At 37.2% G+C, this 12,013-nt stretch overlaps 1 protein-coding gene across 3 annotated transcripts in view; it reads right to left on the bottom strand.

Annotated features, from left to right (window-relative positions):
- The window catches only part of HMCN1 (hemicentin 1), a 226,242-nt gene that overhangs the window by 212,577 nt on the left and 1,652 nt on the right, over window positions 1-12,013 (bottom strand). The gene's annotated exons all lie outside the window — the stretch shown is intronic.

A 12,013-nucleotide genomic window follows, 5' to 3' on the forward strand; every position in this document is an offset into this window, starting at 1 on the left:
TTATGAACTTGCTCTATTTCACATGAAAGCAACTTCTGAGCAAAGTACAATTAAACAGAGCCATTGTCAATTGGGAAAGATTGAGTGAAATAGCTCCACATTTCATAAGCCAGTATTGTAGTCTATTTCCATCACAGTTTTTATGGAGGAAAAGGCACAAGCCTTATAGGTTAGGCAACCACAATTCTAGACATACTTTTTCCATCATTCAGTTTTATATTATTACCAGCAGAATGAACATCTACATGATTAAACATCTGCATGGTGTTAACATCTGCATTGGGGTAATTTGAAAGTTTGAGACAGGGTCATGGCAGCTATGGTGGTTGGGATGAGCAGAACCAATCAGAAAGTACCAATTTTGCAGAAAGGCAATCCAAACAGATAAGAGACAAATAAGATCCTCAAGAATCCTAATGCAAGAGAAAAGGAATTTGACTCCAAAAACAGATACTCACTAAAACACTTCTTTATTGGAGAAGGGATCTTATATCGGATTATTTATAGCGTACTTTATCCATTTAATATACTGTTACATCCAATCTGGCTTTTTAAGAACTTCCTTTTCCAAATATATGCACTTGCCTGCTAATCTTTCAAGGAGAACGGAATTGCCTCATCACTGTACCCAAAAGAAAAGAAAATACTTTAATTGTGAATGCTGCCTCCACACACAAAATCAATGCCAAAACTAATATTACTAATAGACCTACTGTGGCTAAAAAAACATGCATGGGTGAGATTCCAGATGTTCCTTGCACATGTTAAGTGAACACATCCTGCTACGCAAGCTAATTCTGCAAACCTAAGATATATTAGAAAAATACTCTAACTCCTAAAATCCCTGGAAGATGGCCAGTTCCTTAAAAAAATATTTCCAAAGAAATATTTCACTTATATGCCTGAAAGGTGTGATTCCCTTTGATATTTTTGTTCCTAGCTAAGCTAGACAGTTAGTTTTAAACATGACTAATGGAACTTCTATTTGGCTCATAAACAATCTATATTTTAAATGCATGCACTTTTTCCCCATAGACAAAAGCTGTAAGTGTAGTAAAATTCTATCTATATCTACAGTTTAAATCTTTAAAATAGGTTGGCAAATAAGAGCTGGACTAGAGCATGACTCTGTTCTCTAGGTGCTCTGTAGTATAACACTTATAAAATCAGGGGTTTGTTAAATAAAATGCTGGAAAAGGAAAAAGAGAAAAACTTGGAAAACCAGTTTCTATAATATTAGCCAGGTTATAATGTTTAGAAACAAAAAGACAGTTTTGTGACACCTTAAAAGATTAGCAAATTTAGTTAGGACATACAAATATTCATAAAATCCATTCTACTTCATGGAAGCTTGAGTGAGATCTGAAACATTAAATTACCAGAAGACTTTGTAAAGTTGATATGTTGTATAACTTCTGTCTCAGTTGAAAAGGTCTCCACATTTATTCCAGTGATGTGACGTCATTACAGATGTTCTGCAGACGTCATTATACGGATGCTCTGCAGATGCACAGAAACACCGCACGCTCACACTCACAGTTCCGAACTGGTAGCAAAGGTAAGTGAAAACTACCACAACCACTGTGTCTGGTTGCCTGGTGACATCACTCCTCCTTCCTCTGACCAAGTGTCAGAATGTCCTTGGTTCCCAAGAGAAAATATTTTATTTTGGCTGCAAAGTCACAACTATTTCAAATCCCCCCTCCCTATCCTTCAGCTCCTGTGTGGCAACAGTGAAGCTCCAAGATGGCTTAGGTCAGGTCAGCTTCATGGTTGACAGCAAGCATTATATCATCAGTTAGGCAATGGCTTGATTTTAATCCATTATATATTGATGTATCTCTGTTTCAATGTGCAAAATATTACGTGATTGAAGGAGAGCCATTTCCCAACTCTAGAAATGAAAAAGTTGAAGAGGCTCAAAAAGAGAAGAAAGAAAATGTATATGCTGTGTTTTTTGTAAAACTAGGGAAATGTGTATTACATCTAAATGAATATATTTAATTATATGGAGCACAGTTGATGAGTATATGCAGAGAAGTGAAGATGTCAGTTTATGCATGAATTAAATTGGTGGGTGGGGAAAATATATAACATTCCTAAGGGACCAGTTACAAGTCTGAGAATGCAAAAGAATATAAAGCAAACTGAAGCAAAGAGTATTCAGAAATTGTTTGCGACAGAATTAAAATAATTATATAACAGAGTGCATACAGAAGACCATGGCATTGTGCTAATGGCAAGCATGGAAAAAAATGCATGTTGGAACAAGGAAAAATAGAAAAAAGACTAGATTTTTTAAAAGCATATAAGCGGATGATTGCTGAACAACTAATATACAAGATATTGTATAATGTATATGAAGAAAAATGGAAGTTTGAAGAACACAGAGCAAGAAAGGGTTAAGATTAAAAGAAGCAGAAAAAATGAAAAACATTTTTATGTAAATAAAATATTGTTTTTTAAGTAGAGATTTGGGAAGCCACAGAAGCGAGAGAAGGGGAAATTTCAAGTTTTGAATGGGAATCATAATGATATAGGAAAGAGAGGAAGTGAGATGGATGCTATAAAAAGCATCCAAGAAAAAAAATAGATGGGAAAATCACCTGGAAGTATGTTGAAAAATAGGGAAACTGCAGGTATAGATATTATAACCGGAGAAATATTGAAGTATTAATGCAATTTGTAAAGTAGCTGCTTTACAAAGTAAAGTTGAATTCTGGAATGTTTGCATGAATACAAAGTTGGAAGTTGGTTACTGAATGCAGTAAGAGTTATATATATGGTGGAAGTCAAGCATTAATGAGAATAAATGAAATGGTTAGCAAACAGTTTGGCACTGAGTATGATATCTCCTTGACTATTTAATGATTAATGGATAAATGTATATGGAATGTTTGTGATAATACTAGAAGTGTGTTAGTCAGAGACATGAATGAGAGTGGCTTTGAAAGGATCCACCCATCATTATCTCTCTTGGGTTCTCTGACTAGCAGAAGGAATGTAACATATTTCTTCCTTAATCTTCTGATATTCTTCAATATTTTTGAATATTTCAAATCACTGTCTTGTGTTAATATTCTTTGATTACTCTCTTGGGTTATATTATATCCTCAGTATGCCTGTATATTCTTTGAATGCTGTCTCATATTATGTTATTATGCAAATTTCTTATTTTGCCTTGGAATAAACCTTAAGTCTTCATATTGTGTGGTTATTGCGTCCAAATCAAAAAAAAACTCTGTGATCCAACTCTCCTGGCTGAGGACAAAACAATGTAAACATTTCTTGTTTTAGTACATAAAATGAGTGATAAGAGGTCATTAAAGTCATATGTACCACATGGACAATTATATTTCAAACTTGCATTTGAATCCTTGATTCCAGAACTCAAACATCTGGACGCAGTCCAGTAAATATCCACAAATATTTTGATTCTACCACAGGAAGAACAAAAGCAAGCAATATGGTGTCACTTCTGTCAGGCAACATTAGAGGCAAAAGCAAAGGAAATTAAATATGATTTAATTTCTGCAACATCTACAATCAAAGAACTTGGTAAGTGTGTGCAAAGGCAAAGGGGAATCCACTGGATAAAAATATCAAGCAAATAATTCAAGAGGTATTCCCAGCTTTGCTTTCTTTTGATAACCAAAGGACTTGCCTTAGCATATAATTTAATTCGATCCTAAGAATGCCAGTTAAATTTAACTGTATCCTAACCATACCATTTCATTCCACTATCTGAAAGCACTGCAATAAGATCAACCAAGCCATTTAGTATAATGTCCTCACAATCATTAACAAACTGCAAGTTGGATCACAAATGAAGATTCATTAATGGGTGATTGTCGCAATATCAAATGATGGTAGAATTTTGCAAATTCTTCAGAAGTGGTGTTTTGCTCCAAAGACCCCCTATGTGTAATTAAAATCTTTAAAATAGCTTACTTCACTGTGAACTGTACATCCATGTTTGTATGGAGGCAGACAGGAGCAGTTTATGAAGCAGCTACAAATGCTTGGGAAAAGACATTGCTGCTTTAATGACTTGGAAGAAAGGTGCTTTTTATGCACTCCACTATAGGGAAACACTGCTTTTGAAACAGTATTTGTAAATTATCATAGGTAAGAACACTCTGATTCTTTTCAAAACTAACATCTTTTAGGAGGACTCCAATCAATTTGAGTCATCAAGAATCAGCTAAACCAAGTGAGACAAACTAAGCTGACAACATGGACATGCAAAAAGAAAAAAAAATTAAAGAAAAGAAAAGAAAGGCCATGATCTGCTTGCAAATAAAATGACTTTTACCTCTCTTTATTTGAAATTGCAAAACAAGAAAGCAACTCATTTCTCCCCAATGACTTTTTTCTTTCTTCTTTTCCAAAAACAATTATTAGTAAAAACAATCAGGCCAATCCAGCTAAACTTAACTGACTGTTTAAAAAAAAAGTAAAGAGTTCTTTTGCAAAACCAATTTTCAGCATTCCATTGTGCAGCCTAAGAGAATGCAGGAAATGTTTCAATAATATTCAGCTTCCCTTGAGATATTGCAGCTCATGAAAACTAACTAGTGGCCTAGGCTTTTAAAATTACAATGGGCTTCCTGCTTACATTTAACCCTCTCTATGCTCCCGCACTAAGCTCTATGCCCAACACTAATTTAAACAATATGACTGCATTCCAGTTGCAGATTTTCTTCTTCCTGAAACAGAAGTGAGAACTGAAAATGGGGAGAGAAAAAGGTTGAGTCCAGGCAGTTTTTCATCCTAGAATCTAAGTCTCCACATAATTCTAACACATGGTCTTTACTTTTCTTACAACTGGGTCTACCATACCTGGATTTAAAAACCCATATGATGTCAGCAGAGAGAGTAGAAAACTCTTAACTCTTTCCAGGGGTCATCTGGATTTCTGCAGCCCAGATGAATCATCTTTTACACATGGACCCAAGGTCACACAAATCATTCACATGCATACTCAGAATCTCTTCCACTTAAAGGCTACTTCTACTATTTGTTAAGCTACATTGTTTGATGCATTACATTATTAAAGTGTATACAGTGCATTGTATCTAACTTTCTGTTATCTTTGTTCAGACTCTTTAGGTGCTTAAAATACCAGATTGTTCTCCTCTGTGCACAGGTTTGAATAATCTAAAATAAAAATAATTATTTTAAAACAATCCATAGCGTAGCTAAAATTATTATAGATAAATCTACCTTCTTTCTGTACAGAGGAGTATATTATGAGTTAATGTCCACCTTTGCAATTAATACAGCCGAAATATGAAATTATGAAAATGTGACAATGTTTAGCTTGCATAGATTGACTCATTTTGCATTTTGAAACTCTGGAATTTGGAGAGATGCTGAGTCAAAACAGATGGAAAATATGAAAGTAAGTATAGCTGTAGAGAGTATTTTAATGAGCTGCAATTAACAGCTTTTGTTGACCAAATAGCAGAATATAGCTTTAATTTATAAATAAATAAACATAAGGAAGGAAACTGGAATAGAGGCCAAGGTAGAAGTGCCAGTTCAGACTATTGCCTTTCCATTTTTTTAAAGAAAAGAGCCAATTGCAAATGTTGCCCGGGTAAGGTGCTTTAAAATACGGTTTTAAATGTGGCATCTTCTTAAATAAGAAGAAACTTTTATTTTTCCTTCCTGTTTCCCATATTTTCAAAACTGTGAAACTAGAATACAAATCAGTCATAATTTCTATAGCCCATCTCCCTTGAGCAGTGTATGGTTGGGAAATAATTTTGTGCAAGTATCAAGCTAGCTTTCAAAATGAATTCCAATTATCAAATTCATTCCTGTAAGAATCCTCATGGGCTGCCTTTGAAAACCATCCAGAAGGTGCAACTTGTTCAAAATGCAGTGGTCAAAACAATGTTAGGCACTTCTCATTGTGTCCAGTTGTCACCACAGCTACATGAGCTGTATTGACTGTCAGTTGGATTCCAGATGCAATTCAAGGTGCTGGTTGTTACCTTTAAAGCCCTTCATGGTGTAGGATCTGGTTATCTGAGGGACCATCTCTCTTCCATTGTTTTTGGCCATCTGGTATATTCAAGGACATCTGATATGTTCAGACAGAGTAGATGCATTCTAATTTCCTTTTACCAAAAGTTGGCATTTTGTGAGACTGAGTGTGCTTTTGTTTTGTGGTTCCCACCCTCTAGAACAGCATCTTCCACAGATACAGACACCCACTCACCTGGGGTTTTGAAAATCCCTTAAAATATGGCTTTGATCCCAGAACTGAAGTTAGTATGTTTGGGAGGGGAGGGTGCTGTTTGACTTGCTGTTTTGGGTCTGGTCTGTTTTAATTTAAATTGATTTATCTTAGTGTTAGATTTTGAAAGCCAGCCATGAATCTATTGGAGTGGGTAGCTATAATCAATTTAATGAAATCCCAAAGATTTGGGACAACCATGACCTGGACGATTGATAATCTCCATGGAAATGTAATGAAATCATCAACATCATTATCCTCATATATCCAGGACCAGGGGTGGGTTCTACTTACCTTTACTACCGGTTTGCAATGGGGCCGCACACACTTCTGCACATGTGCGGAAGCTTCCTGATGACGTCGGGGTCGGTGAGCAGAACCTCCTGCCGGTTTTACTACCGGTTCTTGCGAACCAGTCCGAACTGGGGACAACCCACCAGTGTCCAAGACATATACAGAATCAACTTAAACCATTTGGTTAAAGAATTATTACTGCTGGATTGAGCAAAAACCAGAATCTTAAAACCTTGGGAGAACTCATGAAAGGTGACATCACCTCCAGCAAGTACTGCATTACACTGAACAAGTGGGTAGGGATCAGTGGTGAAATCCTCCATGGGTTGCCACCAGTTCGCTGCCCGTGCATGCACAGTGCGCGCTGTGCACACTGTGCATGGAAAAAGGAGCTGTTTGAAGATAAGTAGAACAGCAAGGGGGGGAAACAGCTGTGCCATGCAATTTAGATTTGCTAGAAAGCAGGATTTCCTGCTTTCTAACGAATATAAATCGCGTGGCACAGCTGATCATCGGAAATACCGGTTAACCCGAACCGGTAGCTTTTATTACTACCAGTTCCCCTGAACCAGTGCGAACCAGTAGCATTTCATCCCTGGTAGGGATGATGAAAACCATAGTAGTTGAGAAGAAGCACTATTACTTGCACTATTCAAAGTTCCCAGATTACTCTTCCCTCTCTTCCTTTCCTAGCACAAGGTGGAGTGTCAGGAAGAGATGATACAGGTCAAGTAATACAGAAGAAGCAATGCATTACTCAGCTTTCCAAAAGAGCAAATTCAGTGTCATCTACATCTTCTCCTTCTGCTCTATTATCCAGTTCTTTGTACTCTTACATAACAAGAACACCAAATCTGGAGTGGAGGGGTTGAGCATTTGCTCACTCATAAATGCTAACTTCTTCCAGGAATTTGACTTGGCCCTAATCAAGGGCCCTAACTTTTTTAAAATGTTAGGAATAATCATGTCCAAACAGAAGAGTTCATACAAATCTTGGCACTGGTGTCATATTTTGGGTCAGCTATGGGGTATACCTGAAGGAATACTCTGAAAGGATGCTTAAGATTGTCTATGTAAAAGACAAGAGCATAGGGGGCCTTCTCTAGTGAAAGATGTCCTATTTCCCTTAAAACTGGTCATTCTGATTTGCATTGATATAGACACTATACATAAATATTGGCATATGCATACTTTACACAATTCTCTACTCTCTTCTGTGCTTTTTTTTTTTTTTTTTTTGCTTAAGCTTTATCTAATATTGAGTAAATAGTTGCCTTAACTACATTTCTTCATCTCATTTCAGCTTTCCAAGGATTTTGCACTGCCAGCACTACAGTGGTGGGTTGCCCCCAGTTTGGACCAGTTCTATAGAACCGGTAGTAAAACCAGAGGGAGGCTCTGCCCACTGACCCTGACATCATCAGAATGCTTCTGTGCATGTGCAGAAGAGCGCGCGCGCAGCCCCGTTGTGAACCAGTAGTAAAGGTAAGTAGAACTCACCCCTGCAGCACTAGGTTAAAGAGACTGTTACTCTAAGATGCTCTTCAATAGGTAACTGGTTTAAAAAGTTATTTAGCAAAGCAACCAACATTTAAGCCATTATACAAAAGAGCAAATAAAAAATGCCTCTCTGTTACAATTGTGTTTTATATTAAATAATATTCTCCCATTTGTAGCCCTCCAAATGTACAAAATGATATATCTCCAAACTCTTAATCAGTTTGGTTTTTGACACTTATACAAGATATGTGGAAGGCAGGGGTGGGTTCTACTTACCTTTAGTACCGGTTCACAGCAGTGCTGTGCATGTGCTCTTCTGCGCATGCGCAGAAGCATTTTGATGACATGGGCAAAGCCTCCCACCAATTTTACTACCGGTTCTATAGAACCAGTGCGAACCGGGGGCAACCCACCACTGGTGGAAGGTAAGCTGCAAGAAGCTAGACTAAGGACTCAGTGTTGCTTACTCATTAGACTGCTTTTTTTTCTACCTCTTTATTTCTCCAATAACTGGAAAATGGCCACACAATGTACATCTGTCTTAAGAACCTCCCAGTCTACATAAGGTCTTAACTCTATTTGTGCGAAGGCCCTCCTGGCCACAGCTATGAGTTGTGAATCCAATTGTGCATCCCTCTCAAAGGGATCACTGTGGTCACCATTCAGAGCTAAAGATGGAGTGCTTCCAGATGTTGGTAGCCCAGTGACCACTCTATCCTATGACAGTTGAGCTTCAACTTACCCCTTCCCATCCAGAAACCTAGAGTCTCGAAATACTGAGACAAGACCTGGAAGGCATCACCTGATTGGCCTGGGGTTAAAATGTACAGCTGGGTATCATCAGCATGCCAAAGATGTTTGACCCCAATGACCTCATCCAGTGGCATCATATAAACAGGAAATGTGAGTGCATTGAGCCCTGATGTACCCCACATGTCATTTGTCTTCCTCCCACCCTTCTTCCTCCCCTTCTAACACTGAGTAAACCCAGAAACAGAGACAGGAGATTCACCAGAACCTCCTTTTTAAATCCTCTTTAAAGAGACAGAGCACTAGAGGTTTTCTCCAGTTACAAAATCTAGATCCTGAGCAAGTAATGAATCAATTATAATCAACCTGATTAAACAATAATTCCAAACAGGAAATTCCAAGCACTGCCACCAGCTGTCAATTAACTTTACATTGGCTTGAAAACTCAGGAGTACGATGCAACTTTGTCCAAGACCAAATCTATAGAGGAGTCAACCCAAATTAAAATGAGAATGTGCAGAACCCCAGCTTACACAGGGTGTCCTAACAAATATTGCCAATATCAGAACATGCTGAGGAGGCTCAAGTAACACCAAAGCTTTCTTTCAACAATCAGCCTTTCAGCATTTGAGCTCAATCAACATGTGTTCCCAATATTTTCCCTCATGAATATGTCTCCTTCAAACCCAAAGCACTGGCTCCTTGCCACTTTCAAAGCCTTGATTGAAAAGGGCTTAGAAATTGACCTCTAGGCCAGTGGCTGGGGAATTCTAGGACTTGAAGTCCACACATCTTAAAGTTGCCAAGGTTGAGAAACTCTCTGGCTGGGGAATTGTGGGAGTTGAAGACCACATATCTTAAAGTTGTCAATGCTGAGAAATCATTGCTCTAGGGTCTTTCCCCAGCTATCTCTGTCCTGATTCCAACAAATTCCTCAATTCACATTTTTGCATCAATTGCACACTTTTTCTCTCAGCTAAATTTTTCTAGTCTTGCATCTTCTGTTTCTGAAGGGCTTGAAAGAAGGATTAGCAGATAGATCTGGATGCTTCTCTCCCTAGGATTTTCTGTTCCAAGAAGAGCCAAATTTCATGAAATTCCAAAGCTCTTACATGAAAATCCATTAATTTTCTAGTGAAAATTTCAAATTTCAACTATATTATATACAAGATTCAACTATCTTGTATAATTATCTCAGTAAGATTATCCAAATCACATTTAAAATGTGTTTTAACTGTATTTTTAAATTTCTGGCACATGGGATATTTTATGAGGGGAGTATTATAATACCTGATGTCAAAAATTCCACCCCATTGCTAGAATTCGGATCAGGATATGTCAATTTTTTCCCCTCCAAGATCAGTTGTTTCTAAATTCAGGAAGTCTGACATTCTGTAGTCACCACAGAATGGCTTTGTGTGAGCAGTCTGAGTAAAATATTGCCTGTTTGCACAAACACAATCAGTTTTTTAAGCAGTTATGCAAGCCCACCAAAGGGCATCATTATTTAATGATCAGCAAAATAGTTACATGTGTGCTAATACATCTTGTAAAGTATCTTTTTTATGTTCTCCAGAGCACCTATAATTTATGTCCATAAAGATTCCCTTTCTCTTTATTGTCTAGTTCCTAATCCCAGGAATGCAGCTATTAATTATTTCCAGGACATTAACCAAAAAAAACCTGAGTACATACTGTGAGTGGCATTGAACAGTTTTTATTTGATTTTTTAAAAAGAAAAGTTGGAGGAAGAATAGCTATTGTTGCTCTTTAAGTTTTGGTCATGATGGAAATACTTCCTTTGCTGGCACATTTAACAACTTGAACATCTTACAAGGAATGTCTTTGTCCTTAGATAGAAGCTAGCAATCTACCAGACCTTTCTTTCAAATCATATTAAAAGCTCTTGCCTTTGTAATGACATTTATGTTTATACATAAAGAAACATGATCATGTGGCTTCTTGACAAAGTAGTAATTTTAAAAATTTCAATGTCTTTAACAAGAGGGATCAAGAGTTATCATCTAGGAGCACATCTTCAATAAAAGTAGAGTTCACATTTCTGACCAAAGCTTTTTAGTAATTCCTTCTATATCTAAAATTGGAAAAATTGGTCAAGTCATTCTGTAACATAGTTGTTTTTCTCACGACAACCATTGTTTTGAAAAATCACACCACAAACTAGCTTATAGTTAATGTGTCTTAAATTGTGTTTGTGTTTCAGCACCTAGGATCTGAGAATCTGGCAATGTCACCTAAATACTGCCAGTTGCTCAAACTGAAATCAATTTAACCCCATCCAATTCCCTAGCAATCTGGAAGAAAGTTGAATTAAAAAATGTTATCTAAAATACCACCATGGGACTCCATGTTAGACCTTTGGGCCCTCTGCTGGTACATATTGCACTGCGGTGGCAGTTTATCTCAAATATGTTGGTGCCTTATATGAACAAAAAGCAAAACAAAAGAAAGAAAACGAATTCTTATTCTGAGGGGAAAACTCTAGGCTATCTAGCGAAAAATAGCTTTAAGCATGCATCCCTATTTTCTTATCAATCATACTAAGAATTTCACCATTCAATGGCTACTTTTTCCTTAAAGAGCAAATAGAGTCATAGATGAAAAGCGATTATCTTTTATCATTCCCACAACTCAAACAAATTCCAGATGACTTCATTCCAGAATAGCTCAGGAGAAAGAAGTAGTTGGAAGTTCAGATTTTTAGACAGACATTTTTTTGTGTTTGTAGTGATTTGTGTACAATGACCCAGCCTGGGACAGTCTGCATTCTCTTTTTTTGAAGGATCATCCAAAGATGTTTGTTAAAAGAAGAGAAAGTCTAAAGAAAGGAATAGAAAACAGATGCTATGGAGTGGGAGAGAAAGCAGGAAGAATCCATGAACAACAATGTGTAGAAGGAAAGCAGGGAGGACAATAAAGAGACAGCTGAAGCACCAGCCATAAAATTTGATTGTGTCCCAAGAATTTTTCATGGGAAATACAATGAGTTTCAGCAGGGGAGTGTTAAAGATGCTTTTGAAGAATATATAAAACATATCCTGTCTTTTCCAACTTGGAGTCTTCTGGATGACTACAGTTCCCATGGGCGATAGTTGTCTGGCTGAGGGTAAAGGGAGTTATACGGTAAACCCCAGTCCAGGAAATACTAGGTAAGTGAAGGTTTCTGTATGTAATTCATGATTATTATGCTGAGTGAAGGGC

This window comes from Pantherophis guttatus, chromosome 3 (assembly GCF_059756535.1).
Source record: "Pantherophis guttatus breed Tessera chromosome 3, ASM5975653v1, whole genome shotgun sequence".
NCBI classification, from domain to species: Eukaryota; Metazoa; Chordata; class Lepidosauria; order Squamata; family Colubridae; genus Pantherophis; species Pantherophis guttatus.